This window comes from Triticum aestivum, chromosome 1B (genome assembly GCF_018294505.1).
Source record: "Triticum aestivum cultivar Chinese Spring chromosome 1B, IWGSC CS RefSeq v2.1, whole genome shotgun sequence".
NCBI classification, from domain to species: Eukaryota; Viridiplantae; Streptophyta; class Magnoliopsida; order Poales; family Poaceae; genus Triticum; species Triticum aestivum.
This window is the reverse complement of record NC_057795.1, coordinates 517152412-517171012: the sequence shown is the minus strand read 5'-3', so window position 1 is coordinate 517171012 and position 18601 is coordinate 517152412.

Sequence of the window (18601 nt, the reverse complement as noted above, 5' to 3'; positions counted from 1 at the left end):
GAATTTTACCTTTGCGCCGGTGGTTGGGATATCCGTTTGTGCGTCCACTTTTTCTTTGCTTTGTATGCCATCCTTGGGTGTGTCACCAGGTGGAGTGTCTGAGGCTTTCTCCCCTGTATCGGTCATCTGAAATGCTCTTGTGCTGAAAAGCTCTTCTATATGAACTTTCTGTTTTGCATGGGCATCCTCTTCTCTTTGTTGTGCTTGTAATACCTGGTAGTTGAAACAATATGAGTTGACGGTATTTGGGCAAAGTGGGTTTGGAAGTTTTACCTCTTCTTTGTTGTTTTCTTCCTGTTTTACTGCCGTGCTGTTAACGGTCGATGCTAGATCAGCCCGTGGCTTGTTCGCAGGAGCGTCGATATGATACTTGTCCGGCTGAGTGTATATTTTGTTGCAGATTTGTCATTTAACTCAAGAGCGTTTTTAGTTTAGATAGAAGAGACTTTTTAGAGAGAAGAGACTGATTTTTTATACTCACGTCTTTGCTGCCTCCGATCCTGTTCGTCTCTTGTACTGCTCCTATTGACGCTCTAGAGGGAGCATTATCTGTTGTTGGGTTGCTTGTTCTATTGCTTCCATCCTCTTGCTCGATGTTCTTGACGACATGCTGTTGTTGGCCTTTATGTTTCGATGGCGTTCTGTTGCCGTGTACGTGACAGAATTGAAGGCAGATTTTGTAAGATCAAGTTTGAAAGCATCGCTTTCGAGTCACTTTTTTCATTTACCTATTTCTCATCTTAATTCTCTGCTTCTACAGCTACTTTTCTACCTTGTTCTTGCTGTCCTTCGGCATTTGATGTGTTGGTTGATACGTCCTCCTTGTTTTGCTCCTTTTGCACCTTGTTATGTTCTTCTGTCTCCCTCTGGCTAATTCTCGAGTTCTGTGTTCTTGATTTTGTTATTCTTTTCTTCCCTTCATGTTTGTTTTGTTGGTCCTGTTATTCCTTCTTTCCTTTTCTTCTCCCTCCTGGTTCTGGTGTGGCTACGACTTCTTTCGTGTGGTTGCCATCTACAAGTGCAGCTGTGTCTCATGCGTCTGCTCGATCCTGCAGCTTCAGCGTCGTCTCTTCTTGAAAGCTCACTCTGCGAACAATGTCCTGGAATTCTCTAAGTTGTTCGAGAGAATCAATCACGGCCGTTGTTTGTTGCACCACTGTGTTCCTCATTCTTTCATCTAATTCCTTCTCTTGTTCGCTGCATTGGTGTCCAGCCCTGGTCGTTATTCCAGGTATCTGTTTTGTTTCGTCGAGTACTTGTTTCAACATTTCTTCTATCCTTCCGAATATTTTGTATGATCCTGTGCTGGTGCCTGTGACTGGTTCCTTGCTTCCACTTGTGCTGACATGTGCTTCGTCCTATCGCTTGGTTGGAGGTGGTAGTAGCTTGGTCGTTTACTGGTGCTCCTGTTGTTGTACTGGTATCATCTGTATTGAATACGAAGGTGTTGCTGTGTTGGCATAGAAGATCCTCTCTGTTGTTCCTTTCCATGTCTGCATTTTTTTGGCATGATGGAATTGGTTAGACTGGAAACCATTTTTATAAGGGATAATGCATATATATTCAATAGAGCTATACCTGTATCTTGCCATATTTATAGTCATCTGGTCGTGCTTTTCCGTCCGTTTTCATGTCTGCTCTAGCTATTTTCCTTAGGTCACTCTCTTTTAGGTGGTTTGCTCGCGGTAACGATGTCTTGTCCATTGTCTTGGCAATCTTCCGCATTTGTTTTGTGTCGGTCGGCAGCAACAGGTAGTCGAGGTGCATTATTACTGGTCCCTGCGCCAAACCATTGAGATGTTTTTTGTTCTTTTCTTCCTGAGGCAACAACCTGTGCTTCTGCCATGTCTTTGCTCCTTCCCTAATACTTTCGATGATTACCTGGCAGAAATCCATCTTTGCCATTTCTGGATAGTCCAAGTCCTTGACCATAATGGCTTGTTTGTAGAAGGTAGGGGAGGTTGTTCCACAGACAATGTTGTGGAAAAAAAATAAGGAAAAGTATTTTAACTGATTTCCTATTTGATTGTTTGTCATCTTGTTTCACCAATTTTTCTAGTTCTTTAAACAGATCGTCGTGATGGAAACCCATTTTCTTGAGGCCAAGTTCTGTGACCAGTTCGCTCATTGTTTCGGTGGAAATCTTTGGCCTTGGTGCTGTCTTTTTCCGTACCGTTTGGGTATCCAAACACCTTGTGGATGCCTTCCTTTGTTATTGTGATTTCTTTCTGCTGATCAGCTTCACCGAACTTTATTTTCATGGTTTCTATGTCCAGTTTGTCGTAGATGTGTGCTGCAAGCGGTTTGCAGATGGAGCGCTTTATTTGGCATCCCTATATGCTTCCAAACCGGCTTTCCTAACATCTCGCCGGTGACGTTCCTCAAGTAATTTCCATGCTCTATTGACATTATCAAATGCTGCTCCTGCCTTGATCTCGCATTTGTCCTTATTTGTTGTTGCCTCCTGTTCATCATCCGTTGGTGCTGCCAATTCTTTTCCACTTGTCTTTCTTCTCTTTGTGCGCTTCTGCCTTGTTTTTATCTGTTGAGAAAAAGAGGGTTTTGTTATAGAGGATGGTTTGGTTTTCATGGGTGAAAAGCGGTAGCAAAAATCTGTAGAGAAGATGGTTTTTACATCATCGTTGCTGTCCTCTGCGGCGCCACTGTTGTCCCCTGCGGCGCCATCGCCCTCTGTACAAATGACATCATCATCGTGTTTTGTGCCATCGTCGTCGTCGGCAGCATCACGCTTTGACTCTTTGCTGGCATCATCCTCGTCTTCTTCCAACCGTTGTCTTTTGTTTTTCTTCTTGGTTTTATTTACATCATTGTCGGCGCGTGGAACTGCTGGCGGGAGTGTCATTAGAGGACTTGGCTGCTGCTGCTCCAAGCTAGCACCATCGCTGATGAGTTGAGTTTTGTCCTTTCTCTTTTGTCTTTTTCCTCTAGGAGGAATGATAGTCTTGGTTTCTGATTGCTCCTCTTTTCTGCTGCTAGTCACTTGCTTTTTGTTGCCCTCCCTGCTGGAAGCTAGTGCTGGCACTTTCTCGGGTGCTTCGTTGTCCATGTTGTGCTTCGTTCTTTTTTCTAATGGGTCAGGAGAGATGACTGGTTTATCTGGATATGAACTATTAAGTTCAGAAAAAATCGTTTCAATATCTCGTTCTCCATCACCTGCACGATGACTATGTAACAAAAGGATTACGAAGTAACATCGAAATAAATGGGATATAGTTTTAAAACTATGTCTTCCACGGCTGCACAAAAAGATTCTGAATCTTAATCTACATAGATTCATAAGATAGCCCTTTTCTTTCATTTCGTGACCTAAAAAAGCGATCAATCCATTGTTTTCTTGTTATATCAAGTCTTCCCACTAACTCTTTGTTTGGCCAATCATTGATAGAAATTAGGGTCAGGTGTGAGCAGTATGTCTGTTGTCAAGTCCATATCAGTGAGGGAAAATCTTTTTTTATAGGAAAAAATACACTACAAATGATATTCTGTAAATTGGAGCAATAACTGTAAGATTTAGAGTGTAAGATAAAATGTTCTCGGATGAATAATAATACACATAGTGTGTGAAAAATTTCATCGAAGTGCAATTTCCCAGGATTTTGTGGACGTAATTGGTTAACTTACTGCTGCTGCTACATATTTTTTGTTATATCGATTGTGTGAGCCTTTTATAGTACCTTACTGCACGACAGGCTATTCCGCAGGTACCCTGTTTTCCTTATTACTAGTCCTTGCTGCATAAAAATGCCAAGGCGTTAGGAGCAGTAGAAGCATAATTGAATTTCGCAGCAAAAAGAGGATATGCATCCCGTGGGCAAAAAAACGGCATTGTCGGAGAGGCACAAGTTGTTTCACGCTATAAGCACACAGCTAGATCTATTATTGGAGCATGGGCGTTAATACGAGAGAGGCACGTAATTTGGAAGAGGGGCAATCAACGGATATATAGAATCTCCTGTAAATACCAGGTTCTAAATTTAAGGATGCTCTCATGGTTTGAATCTAGAGCGGTGTTCTAGATAGATCTGGCATGCACAGTACATTTTAGGCAAATTCCTTGCGAGCAGATTTCTGTGACGGGTAAGGGTAGAATCCCATTGCATGCGTGCCTACCTTATTTCAATTTTGCTAGAAAAGTCTAGACAGACTTTTTGGAAACACGGTTTTGTGTGGAGGTTAGGGTTCATGTCCGTCAAAAGGGGGGGAAATCGCTTTGATCGACCTGTGGTAATGGAATGTAATGGATTAATATTTTTTACCTTTGATTGCCTGTGAGGGATTCGTCGCATCCATCGGCTTGTTTTTGTCCTTGCTCTCTGTTGGTATCTCCACCGCGAGCACGGGTCGTCACCGTCAGTCGCCGCCACCGTCGGGAGAGGTTTTTGATGCTTTTGCGGGCACCGACCGACTGCTTGTATCTCGAAGTGGATGGCGGCTGGTGGGTGAGGCGAACGCGATTTGGATTTTTGGTTGGTCTGCTGGATTGGACAATGCGGGCAGAAGGAAAGACGAGGCTGTTCAAGGGAGGGGAACTGGTGAAGTGTTCGAGATTTTCAGTGCGAAAGCAAAAGCAAGAAAGTAGTGGAGGGAGAGAGGGAAATGGTCGAACCGTCTTGAATCTTTGACCGTCTGTCTGGACATCAAGATTGGTGTAATTTTCTGTGGGCTTTGATGGGCTTGTTTTTTTCCTTGCTTGCTCAACTGTCGGAGCATTTTTATTTTAGTGTGGTGACATCCACGGTGGCATGGTTTGGTGTTACCCAGAGTCACGTTCATTCCTGCATGTGTTACAGACATTTTCTATGACGTTCCATGGTGAGTCGCATGGAAGTGAGGCCACCAGCACTCATCCTCCTATGGAAAAAGGGGAAGCGTCTCGAATCTTAGACCGTAGGTTTGGAAATCAAGAGTGCTGCATCTTTCTGTGTACTTCGATGAGCTTGTTTTTTGCTTGGCCTTCTTAACTCTTAGTCTGTGGGATGTTAGCATTTTTTGGTTTTAGTGTTGTTGTGTGATGCACTGGGGCATGGTTTGGGGTTACTCAGAGTCACGTTTCATGGTTCTTTGTGTTTCAGATGATTCCGGTCGTCAGTTCAATAGGAGAGGCATGGACATGAACTCAAGGGAAGCATGTTAACGCATTGGTCAGAGTCTCGTTACCACGGGTGTATGCTTTTGGTATTTCCAAATGATTCCGTTCACTCGTTCTATTGGAGAGGAATGGACATGACCAAAACGTTCTGTTGGTACATGTAGATGAGTAGGCTAGGGTCATGGATGTCGCGTGTTAGCAGTAGGAGCGCGGTTGTGCTTCCACCAGAGGCACTTCGTTCCCTCGCGGGGAGCACGTTTTGCCGAACCGTGCGTAGTTTTAGTTCAAATGATTCCGCTTACTCATTCACTTGGATACGCATGAGCGTCGAGTCTATTGAGTCACGTTTGCCCATTAGGCTGAGTCACGTTAGGCATGCAGTCGCGTCAATGTAGAAGTCATGTTTTTCAAGCAAATAACACACGTCACGGTGCCAAAACACGAAGGTGAAAGCATGGTCGATTCGAGAGACACGAATATGAAAAACACGGACCTGAAGTCCATGTAGGGTCATGATTTGTACTCTTAAACTCGTGGACTTTCTGTTTCGAATGCTTCAGTTGACTCGTTCAGACGGAGAGGCACGGCCGGTCAGCTTCAACAGTGAACACCCACTGTTCACTGTTTCGACAGAAACATGGGACAGTGTGACTCCGTATATTCTGTGAGGCACAGTGAGTGGAAAGGCATAGGCATGGTGTGGTATTATGTAGAGTCACGCTCGTCTGTGTTTGGTTTCAGAATAATTCCGTCGACTCGATCAGATGGAGAGGCACGAGCATTAATCGCAGAAAGGCACAGTTTGGTTCGAAGTCATGGTGAACACCCACTGTTTACTCTGTGAGGCACGGAATGGACTATTCGAGAGACGCTGGTGTTATATATTCTTCGCCTGGCATGGGTCCCAGGAAGGCATGACATGGTATCCTGTATTTGTGTTCGAAATGATTCCGTTGACTTGTTCAGAAGAAGAGGCACGGACATGAATGCCATGAGGGCATGGTTGGGTCTGTCGGAGCATCACGTTTCGTACGCTTATTATGGAAACAAAGCAGAATGGGGTTAGATGTTAACGCTAAAAGTTTACTTTTTGAGTGGCCAGTTCGACAATCGAGGTGTTTAAAAGCGTAAGCTCCTTGTTTTTAAAAGCCACGTCTTTGTGCTGAGTTGCGTGGCGCTTCTTTTATTAGAAGCAGGGGCGTGAAGTGAATACAGCCACAGTTCTGTACCAGGCAGTGACATGACTTGTGCACTGACGATGGCGTGGATGTTCGTGGCAGTGTTAAGGGTCACAGGCACGGGCATGCGTGGCTAAAAGGCATGCTACCATATAATATAGAGCCACACTCCCGTGTGTTTGTGTTCCGAATAATTCCGTTGACTCGATCATACGGAGAGGCACGGGCGTTCAGCCCACAAAGGCACTGTCAGGGTTCGTTCCTTGCTTGTTAGGCACACAGACGCGTGGATGTAGAAGGCATGATTTTCAAGCAAAGAACGCACATCCCGATGCCACATTTTTCAAGCAAAACACGGACCTGAAGTCCGTATAGCCACGGTTCTGTACTAAGTAGCGTCATGACTTGTACTCATAAACGCGTGGACTTTCGTGCCTCTTGGCAATATTTCGGGTCACAGGCACTGGCGTGCGTGCCACAAAGGCATGGTGTTGTTTTATACAGAGGCACACTCGCCCGTGTTTCTGTTTTGAATGCTTCTGTCGACTCGTTCAGACGGAGAGGCACGGCCGGTCAGCCGACAGAGGCATAGGGTTGCATTACGCATAGTCAGAGTCACATTACCGTGGGTGTATGCTTTTGGTATTTCAAAATGATTGCACTCACTCATTCTGTTCGAGAGGAATGGACGTGAATCCGGCGGACGCAAGTCTGCTTATTAGCCAGAGTCACGTTTGTTCATGCGTGTGTTACGTGCATTTTCTCTGGCGAGTCACTGTGAGGTGCGTGGAGGTGAAGCCCAGTTGGCACTGTGTTACTAATGCAACAGACACATTCCTGATGTTGTGTATGTAAATGTTTTCCTTGTCAACTTGTTTCTTTGTTGTGGAGAGTCACGGTGCTGCGTTCCATGGAGGCACTGTTTGATATTAGGGGGAGTCACGTTCGTGCCTGCGTGTGTTATGGACGTTTTCACTAAGGTGTCACCTGGAGACGCGTGCAAGTTAATTCCTGTATTTGTGTTCGAAATGATTCCGTTGAGACTATTATTTGGAAATGGTATAATATAGATGACACGCTCGTCTGTGTTTTCGTTCAGAATAATTCGGTCGACTTGATCAGATGGAGAGGCACGGGCGTTAATCGCACAAAGGCACATTTTGGTTCGAAGTCATGGTGAACACCCACTATTTACTCTGTGAGGCACGGAATGGCCTATTCGAGACACGCTGGTGTGGTATATTTTGCGCACGGTCATGGGTCACAGGAAGGCAAGGCATGGTATCCTGTATTTGTGTTCGAAATGATTCCGTTGAGACTGTTGTTTGGAAATGGTATAATATAGAGTCACACTCGTCTGTGTTTGTGTTCAGAATAATTCCGTCGACCCGATCAGATGGAAAGGCACGGGCGTTAATCGCACAAAGGCACAATTCCGTTTGAAGTCATGCTGAACACCCATTGTTTACTCTTTGAGGCACGGAATGGCCTATTCGAGAGACGCTGGTGTGGTATATTCTGCACACAGTCATGGGTTGCAGGAAGGCAAGGCATGGTATCCTATATTTTTGTTCGAAATCATTCCGTTGAGTCGTTCAGAAGAAGAGGCACGGACATGAATGCCATGAGGGCATGGTTTGGTCTGTCGGAGCGTCACGTTTCGTACGTTTTTATGGAAACAAAGCGGAATGGGTTTAGATGTTAACGCTAAAAGTTTACTTTGCACAGTCGAGGTGTTTAAAAGCGTAAGCTCCTTGTTTTTAAAAGCCACGGCTTCGTGCTGAGTTGCGTGGCGCTTCTTTTATTAGAAGCACGGACGTGAAGTGAATACAACCACGGTTCTATACCAGGTAGCGACATGACTTGTACACTGGTGATGGCGTGGATGTTCGTGGCAGTGTTAAGGGTCACATGCATGGGCGTGAAGCGCTAAAAGGCATGCTACTGTATAATATAGAGCCACACTCCCGTGTGTTTGTGTTCCGAATAATTCCGTCGACTCGATCAGACGGAGAGGCACGGGCATTCAGCCCACAAAGGCACCGTCAAGGTTCGTTCCTTGGTTGTTAGGCGCACAGACTCGTGGATGTAGAAGGCACATTTTTCAAGCCAAGAACGCACATCACGATCCCACGTTTTTCAAGCAAAACGCAGACCTGAAGTCCGTATAGACATGGTTCTGTACTAAGTAGCATCATGAACGAGTCACCTGGAGTTAGATTTTGATATAAATATCATTTCAAAATAAAAAATGTCGATGGAGAATGGTATGAATTCGACAGTAGGTTCTCTAGAATACAGACAGACGTACACAGTAAGTTAACTGTGTTTGAGATGTTTTCTGTTGAATATGTACGGACAATTGGAAAGAAGTTGAGTGGTTGTGGTGTGGACGAATGCATGGGGAGACGAAATGATAGTACTAGTGTTTCCCAGGCGTGCAGAGTTCAAGGTATTTAAGAGAGATTGGGAGAATTCGAGGTGTCGGTTACTCCATTTGACCATCTCACTGGTGTGCGTATGTTATAAAAAGTTACCTACTCATCAAACACCCCACATCCACAATTCTCCAGAGACAGGCACCTCTTTCTTGCTGGTAGCTCCTTCCTTTCGCCATGGCCAGTAAGAGGGGTTCTGGGTGTTCAAGCAACCAGGCAGCAAGGACAAAAGCTACGGAAAGAAGGGAGAGGTGCCACCGCTACGCTGTAGCGGCGGCAGGAATATCCTGCCCCGTTGCCCAGGTGTCGAACGATCTCTCGCATGGATGCGATTCCTCCCACAAGCGCATTCGCCATGGAGATGATCTCGGCAAGATGACAGTACAAAATTCCTTAGCCAGCGATGACTTGCTCGATGAGCTAATTAAGCAGCAGCAGTTCATCGCTCACTTGGAGAAGTTGCTGCAGCAGAGCAATGCCTCTGTGGAGAAGTCCACTGGTCTCATAGTTCGATCTGTGTCTGAGAATGAGAAGCTTCTCAACGAGCTCGACCAGAAGGATCGGGAGGCCGCCCGCTTGAAGAATCTGTATGAGGAGAGCCATGCGTTCGTGCAGAAGCTGCCGGGCGAAGTGGGGCAGCTTATGGATGAGAAGGCTGAGGTCCTCGTCAAGTACAAGAGCCTGGTGGAGGATTCCTTTGCCGTTGTGGAGGAAAGTTATGAGGCGACAAAGAAGGAGATTGAAGATGTGCTCGCCCACCAGCCGATCAAGAACGTTGCTGGAGTGTAGGCAGAGATCTTGTAGCGTGTTTTTCCGTTGCGTTGGGGCATGTGGCCTTTTGTACTGCCATGAATCTGTAAGGCATTTGTGCGTTGCATTGTCGTTGGGTTGTTTCGTTTGTTGGTACATGTAGATGAGTAGGCTAAGGTCATGGATGTCGCCTGTTAGCATTAGGAGCACGGTTGTGCTTCCACCAGAGGCACTTCGTTCCCCCGCGGGGAGCACATTTTGCCGAACCGCACGTACTTTTGGTTCAAATGCTTCCGCTTACTCGTTCACTTGGATACGCATGGGCGTCAAGTCTATTGAGTCACGTTTTCCCATTAGGCTGAGTCACGTTAGCCATGCAGTCGCGTCGATGTAGAAGTCACATTTTTCAAGAAAATAACGCACGTCACGGTGCCAAAACATGAAGGTGAAAGCATGGCTGATTCGAGAGACACGAATATGAAAAATATGGACCTGAAGTCCATGTAGGGTCATGATTTGTACTCTTAAACTTGTGGACTTTCTGTTTCGAATGCTTCTGTTGACTCGTTCAGACGGAGAGGCACGACCGGTCAGCTACAACAGTGAACACCCACTGTTCACTGTTTTGACAGAAACACGGGCCAGTGTGACTCTGTATATTCTGTGAGGCACACTGAGTGGAAAGGCATAGGCATGGTGTGGTATTATGTAGAGTCATGCTCGTCTGTGTTTGGTTTCAGAATAATTCCGTCGACTCGATCAGATGGAGAGGCACGGGCGTTAATCGCAGAAAGGCACAGTTTGGTTCGAAGTCATGGTGAACACCCACTGTTTACTCTGTGAGGCACGGAATGGACTTTTCGAGAGATGCTAGTGTTGTATATTCTTCGCCCGGTCATGGGTCCCAGGAAGGCACGACATGGTATCCTGTATTTGTGTTCGAAATGATTCTGTTGACTCGTTCAGAAGAAGAGGCACGGACATGAATGCCATGAGGGCATGATTGGGTCTGTCGGAGCATCACGTTTCGTACGTTTATTATGGAAACAAAACGGAATGGGTTTAGATGTTAACGCTAAAAGTTTACTTTGCGAGCGGCCGGTTCGATAGTCGAGGTGTTTAAAAGCGTAAGCTCATTGTTTTTAAAAGCCACGGCTTTGTGTTGAGTTGTGTGGCGCTTCTTTTATTAGAAGCACGAGCGTGAAGTGAATACATCCATGGTTCTTTACTGGGCAGCGACATGACTTGTGCACTGACGATGGAGTGGATGTTCGTGGTAGTGTTAAGGGTCACATGCACGGGCATGCGCCGCTAAAAGGCATGCTGCCGTATAATATAGAGCCACACTCCTGTGTGTTTGTGTTCCGAATAATTCCGTCGACTCGATCAGACGGAGAGGCGCGGGTGTTCAGCCCACAAAGGCACCGTCAGGGTTTGTTCCTTGCTTGTTGGGCGCACAGACGCGTGGATGTAGAAGGCATGATTTTCAAGAAAAGAACGCACATCACGATGCCACATTTTTCAAGCAAAACAAGGACCTAAAGTCCGTATAGCCACCGTTCTGTACTAAGTAGCATCATGACTTGTACTCATAAACGCGTGGACTTTCGTGCCTCTTGGCAATATTTCCGGTCACAGGCACTGGCATGCGTGCCACAAAGGCATGGTGCTGTTTTATACAGAGGCACACTCGCCCGTGTTTCTGTTCAAATGCTTCTGTCGACTCGTTCAGATGGAGAGGCACGGCCGGTCAGCCGACAAAGGCATAGGGTTGCATTACGCACGGTCAGAGTCACATTACCATGGGTCTATGCTTTTGGTATTTCGAAATGATTGCACTCACTCATTCTGTTCGAGAGGAATGGACGTGAATCCGACGGAGGCAAGTCTTCTTATTAGCCAGAGTCACATTTGTTTATTTAGTTGGGGCACTCACTCATTCTGTTGGAGAGGAATGGGCGTGAGTCTGGCGGACGCAAGTCTTTTTATTAGCCAGAGTCACGTTCGTTTCTTTAGTTGGGGCAACTCATGGGTGTATGCTTTTGGTATTTCGAAATGATTGCACTCACTCATTCTGTTGGAGAGGAATGGACGTGAGTCCGGCGGAGGTACGTCTTCTTATTAGCCAGAGTCACATTCGTTTCTTTAGTTGGGGTAACCCAGCGGAGCGTCACATTTTGTATGTTTAATATGGAAACAAAGCGGAATGAGTTTAGATGTTGACGCTAAAAGTTTACATTACGAGTGGTCGATTCAAGATTCGAGTTGTTTAAAAGCGTAAGTTCCTTGTTTTTAAAATCCATGATTCTGTACTGAGTTGTGTCACGCTTCTTTTATTAGAAGCACGAGGGTGAAGTGAATACAGCCATGGTTCTGTACCAGGCAGCGACATGAGTTGTGTACTAACAATGCCGTGGACGTTCGTTGTACTGTTAAGGGTCACAGTCACGAGCGTGAAGCACTAAGAGGCATCGTGCCGTATAATATAGAAGCGCGACCCGGTGTTTATTTTCCGAGTGATTCCGTCGACTCGATCAGAAGGAGAGGCATGGCCGGTCAGCCCACAGAGGCATAAATTTGCATTACGCACATTCACGTTCGTTTTACCCAGCGGAATGGGTTGAGACGCCAACACTTACTGTTGAATCTGCGAGGCACCGAATGGCCTATGTGAGAGACGCTGTTTTGAAAAGCTTGTTTCCTTCTTTTCAAAAGCACATTCACGCTTCTTTTTTGATGTTTCGTATATTACTCAATAGAGGTGTGGACTCGATTAGATGGGAGAGGCACAGGCATGGTGTGGTATTATATAGAGTCACGCTTGTCCGTGTTTGTGTTCCGAATAATTCCATTGACTCGATCAGATGGAAACCCAGCGGAAAGGCACCATTTGGTCTTACCCACAGTCACGTTCGTTTCTTTAATTGCGGAAACCCAGCAGAAAGGGTTCAGATGTGAACACTCACTATTTACTCGGTGGGGCACGGAATGGCTTGTTCGAGAGAAGCTGCTGTGGCGTATTCTTTGCACGGTGGCGGGTCCCAGGAAGTGACGGTATGGTATTGCGAAGAGTCATGTTATGTTGTTTTCGTGTTCCAAATGATTCTATTGAACCGTTCGCAACGGCAGGCACATCCGTGCAGCACGAAGAGTCATTGTTATGGTTTACCAAGAGTCACATTCGTGCGTTTATCACGGAAAACCAACAGTTCGGCGGCCGTCCCTTCGTACCTCGGGAGTGAACGCCACGTGGAGTCTCTCCAGAAACCTAACAGTCCGACGGGCGTCTCCTCCGTTGACGCCGCTCTGGCTCATCGCCCGAGGCTAGGCTCCGGCTATTTAAGGCGAACAGACGGAGTCGCGAAACCCTAGCCACATTCTACTCCTCCCTTCGTTCGCCGCCAGGCCTTCCATTCCTCTTGCTCATCACTATTCACTGACCATCTCCACCATGGCTGGGCAGAAGGAGACTACTCCGGACAGTCGTGCCCTGTCGCGGGAGGAGATCCCGTCTCGCGAGGGTTCCTCGTCTGTAAGTTCACCCTGTTTCTGCTTCTCCTTCATTCATTTTTTCTTTCTTTCGGCTGCTTTGATTTAGTTTGTGAAACATGAATTATTGTGGTCAGCTAACTCCTAATTTGATGCGGGTGTGTCTTGCTGATACTGATTTATAGTCAGTTGGAGGTAGGGTTAGTCTGCGTCATGGTCTTGAATAGAAGTCCCCTGCTGTAGAACTAGGGAGCAGCTGTGGCTCGAAAGAGATGGGAATGGTGAGCAGGGTGGCGACGGGAATGGTGTGTGTTGTTTCAGTTGCAGAGGCTAACAAAACATATGACAAGCTGGTGGAGATCATCCACGGGTGGCAGGAGCTCTGCCAGGAAGCAAGGGAAGATTTGAAGAAGGCGAATGCTAGGATCATAGAAATTACGGTTGAGAAGAACAATCTCCTTGAAGAGCACATCCGGTCGTTGCAGGAATCGGTTGCAGCTGTGAAGCGACATGACGAGAATGTGAAGGCGCTGAGGAAGGATATTGATGAACTGCGTGTGGCGCAAACCAGCAAGAATCGGTTGTTGCAGGAATCGGTCGCAGCTGTGAAGCGACAAGACGAGGATGTGAAGGCGCTCAAGAAGGTGATTGATGAACTACGCAAGGATCAAACCAGCAAGAAGGTCGGTGGAGGCTAGGTATACAGCATCGTCCATGGCTGTTGCGTACATCTGGTGTTGTTAAGCAGTGGACTCTAGTATTGTAATGACGTAATGATGAAGGCGTGTATGTTTGTGGCTTTTTTTGTTGTAGTGTTTCGGGTCACAGACACGGGCTTGCAGCCCACAGATTCATGGTGTAGTTTTATATAGAGTCACGTTCACCTTTATTTGTGTTCGAAATGATTCTGTTTTCTCGTTGAGAAATATAGGCACGCACGTGAATCCCATGGGGGCATGGTTTCATCTATCCCATAGTCACATTCATACGTTTATCATGGAAAGAAAGCAGGATGGGTTTAGATGTTAACGCTAGTTGTTTACTTTGTGAGTGGCTGATTCGAGAGTCGAGTTGTTTAAAAGCGTAAGTTTTTAAAAGCCACGGTTCTGTACTGAGTTACACCATGCTTCTTTTATTAGAAGCATGGGCGTGAAGTGAATATAGGCGCGGATGATGACTTGTGCACTGACGATGGCGTGGATGTTCGTGGCAGTGTTAAGGGTCATAAGCACGGGTGTGAAGCGCTAAAAGGCATGCTGCCGTATAATATAGAGCCACATTCCCGTGTGTTTGAGTTCGGAATGATTCCGTCGACTCGATCAGACGGAGAGGCACGGGCGTTCAGCGCACAAAGGCACCGTCAGGTTCTTTGTTTAATTGAGGAGACCCAACGGAATTGGTTCAGATGTGAACACCCACTGTTTACTCTGTTTGCACGGAATGGACTATTCGAGAGACGCTGGTGTGGCATATTCTTAGCACGATCCTGGGTCCCAGGAAGGCACGGCTTGGTATTGTGTAGAGTGACGTTAGTTTGTCATGGTGTTCCAGATGGCGTGGTTTTATATAGAGTCGCGTTCGACTACATTTGTGTTCGAAATGATTCCGTTTACTCGTTCAGAAGAAGAGGCATGAACATGAATGCCATGAGGGCATGGTTGGGTCTGTCGGAGCGTCACGTTTCGTAAGTTTATTGTTGAAGCAAAGCGAAATGGGTTTAGATGTTAACGCTAAATGTTTTCTTTGCGAGTGGCCGGTTCGAGGGTAGAGGAGTTTAAAAGTGTAATTTCCTTGTTTTCAAAAGCCACAGCTCTGTGTTGAGTTGCGTGGCGCTTTTTTATTAGAAGCACGGGCGTTAAGTGAATACAGCCACGGTTCTGTACCAGGCAGCGACATGATTTGTGTACTAACGATGGCGTGGACGTTCGTGCCAGTGTTAAGGGTCACAACCACGTGCGTGAAGCATTAAAAGGCATGCTGTCGTATAATATAGAGTCACTTTCCCGTGTGTTTGACTTCCGAATGATTCTGTCGACTCGATCAGACGGAGAGGCACGGGCGTTCAGCCCACAAAGGCACCGTCAGGTTCTTTTTTTAATTGGGGAGTCCCAGCGGAACTGGTTCAGATGTGAACACCCACTATTTACTCTGTGAGGTACAGAATGGCCTATTTGAGAGACGCTAGTGTGGTGTATTCTTTGCACGATCATGGGTCCCAGGAAGGCACGGCGTGGCATTGTGTAGAGTGACGTTAGTTTGTCGTGGTGTTTCAAATGATTCTGTTGAAACGTTTGCACCGAAAGGCACAACTATGAAGCCATGACATGCACGGTTATGCGTTGCCCAGTGTCACATTCGTGTGTTGATTACAGAAACCCCACCATTCGACGGGCGTCGTGTGAACGCCGGGTGGACGCCGCTCCGGAAACCCAAGGGTCCGATGGGCGTTTCCTCTGGTGACGCCGCTCTGGAGGAGGTGGAGGTATTTAGTAGAGTGAACGGCACGTGTCGACATTGCGGAATCCAAAAGGACCGACGGCCCTCTCATCCGTCGGCAAAGTGAAAGCCGCGTGTCACCGTTCCGGCTCCTCGCCCGAGGTCAAGGAGCAGTTATTTAAGCCGAGCGGCGTCTGCCACCACTAGACATCATCCTGCTTCTCCCTCTTTCGCCGGCAATCCTAGGAAATCATCCATCTTCCTCTTTTCGTTTGTGACGTTCCCCGCCATGGTTCGACACAAGATAACTACTTACGCGATGCTTACTCCCGAGCGCCGCTTTCACTTGCAGGAAGACATCCGTTCGAGGTGTGCTGCTCGGGTCACAGCGGGCATGTCTCCAGACTCGCCGGGGCCGGAGGATATTGGGGAGGTGGAGGAAGTGGAAGGGGGTGCGTCAGAGCTCATGCAGGGAGTTGATCTAGTGGGGGGAGATGTCATCGAGGAAGAGGAGGGGGTGATCTAGTGGGGGGAGATCTGATGGAGGAAGAGGAAGTGGGTGACGAGGATGACAAGGACGACGAGGAAGGCGTGGACGAGGATGAGGAAGATGACGAGGAAGGCATGGACGAGGATGACGAGGACGACGAGGAAGGCATGGACGAGGATGAGGAGGAGGACAAGGAAGGCATGGACGAGGATGACAAGGACGACAAAGAAGGCGTGGATGAGGATAACGAGGACAACGAGGAAGGCATGGACAAGGATGACGAGGACAACGAGGAAGGCGTGGAAGAGGATGACGAGGACGACGAGGAAGGCATGGACGAGGATGACAAGGACGAGGAGGAAGGCATGGACGAGGATGACAAGGACGACGAGGAAGGCGTGGACGAGGAAGACGAGGAGGGGTTCTATCTCAGTGAGTCGGCCTTGATGGCGGAACAGACCGCTATCCTGGAGTCCATCCAAGATGAGGCGTATGTGGAGTCCAACCGGCGCTTCCTCCGAGAAGAACAAGCGAAGACCGATGTTCTCTTCGATGAGCTAGATGCGGAGCAGGAGGCGGAGGCCAACGACGTCGATGTCAGAATGGAGATAGTGGACATCTCCGACGACGGGGAGTGGTGTAGTTTTGTTGGTAGACGTTTGCTTTTCCATGGTTTTTATGCTTTCCATGTCTTGTATGACTGTAAAGGTTGAACAATGTCAAGCAATCGTCGATGTCAGAATGGAGACAGTTTTGTTTCCATGTCAAGCAATCTTGTTTTGTTCTTAAGTAGTAGTACTACCCCGTCCCAAAATAAATGTGTCAACTTTGCAGTAACTTTGTTGTACTGGTTAGTACAAGGTTGAGCCAATTAATTTGTGACGGAAGGTGTATGTTTTATTACAAATTGCAGTTTCCAGTAGCTTATTTGGGTCGGAAGGCGTATGTTTTATTACACTGTATTGTTTTATTATAGATTGTAGTTTCATGTAGTACAAAATAATCGTCTCAACTGGGGCACATATTTTATTCTAGAGATTTTAGTGTGGTTAGATTTGAATATGGTTTCAACATGGTTATATTCTAGAGAGGCATTCAACAACATGCGCAAAAAAGCCACAGATGTGCTTTTGAGAAGCACCGTCTTGCATGGTTTTGCCGCAAGATGGGATTCGACATTTATGCAGGACATTTCGGGTTTTATAAGTGTAGAAAGAATTGTTTTTCACTTATATGATGTGTGATAGAGGCCGAAATTATGAAATAGGTGCAAGGTGGTCCCTAATGTCTCCTTAATGTATCATCTATACACTCCACTGTTACAAGCATGATCGTCGTTCTTGTCGAGGCACAGAGGTGAAGGATGGAGCCTTTGCCTCGGTGATAGTCACGTCCCATGTTAAGAAGGAAGCAAATTTTCAGACCCGATACGTCAGAAGCTGGCCGTAAGGCACACTCCTGCCCCTGCGTTTTGGATGATGTCATGTTTAGTGCCTCTACGTCGGGTGGATGTTATGCTCGGTTTGCTTATGTTTTGTTGTCAGCAACTTTCTTAACATGTTACGCACGACAGGGGTACAATTTTACCCGACGTAGAGGCACGGACGTAACGAACAGGAGGCACAGACGTGATTCTAATGGAGGTACGAACGCAAAAGGATCGTGATGCAAGGATGTGAAGGTGTGCCTCTGCTTTAAAGATGCTGTCATTCACACTTTTTCATTGCGGGGGGCATGGACTAGGAGCTGCATGTGTTTTCGAAGGCATTAGACCTCGTTAATGAACTTATCAGAGAGAAGGTGAATCTTTTGATTGACGTCTAGAATGTCGCATAAAACAACTTGAAGCCAAGTTACGCACGGTACCCTTGGTATCAGAGGCACATGGGCATATAAGTGCCTATGTGGTGCATTGGAAATAAACTTGTGCAAAAGACATGTAAACTGCAAGCAAACTACAAGGTTAACTACGACACAAGCAAACCTAAATTTATAACAAGAAAACGGCAGTCTTGAGAGAAAGCAAATCTAATGAGAAATAGAGAATGGCGTGAGCAATGTTCTAGATACTTTTGTTGGCCGGGACCACCTGCTTCAGTAGTCGTAGTCGCCACAGGACCTAGCGCGCTTCCTGGTCTGCTTCTTGTTGAGTTTTTCCTGGCGAATCCCTTCCTGGATGATGGTGAGGTGGCTCCATATCTCGTACGCAGCTTAAGCGTACTTTGCCGCGTACCCGATGTGCCTCATCGACAGGGGCATGCACGCCCAGCGCTGCTTCTCTGTGTTGGTGAGCTCTACGTCGTGGACAAGGATGCCTGACGCGTCCCCAAGGGAGTCCAGAGGCTTGGTAGCTGTAGGCACCCTCCATTCTTTCTGGATGTCGACAAAGTGGGCGATCTCCAGTCCGACGCGGCCGAGCATCTCTATGTCGCCGTCGATGTAGAAGCCAACAAACGTGTACCTGGGGTCGGTGAGGAAGTTGCCGAACATGGTGTAGTTCTTGTCGGCGGCCCTCAGTTGAAAGAGTAGCACCAGATGGTCCTTGCCGATGGAGAGCTGGACGAGGGCTGGTTTTTGATCTTTGCCAACGTCATTGGTGTACTCCACATCAACTCCGACGATCTTGTGGCGCTCGAATTCGAGGTGTCGCTCGTACTGCTCGATGATGGTGGTTGCCTTGTGCAACTCGTTGGTGTGGATCACTTGCAAC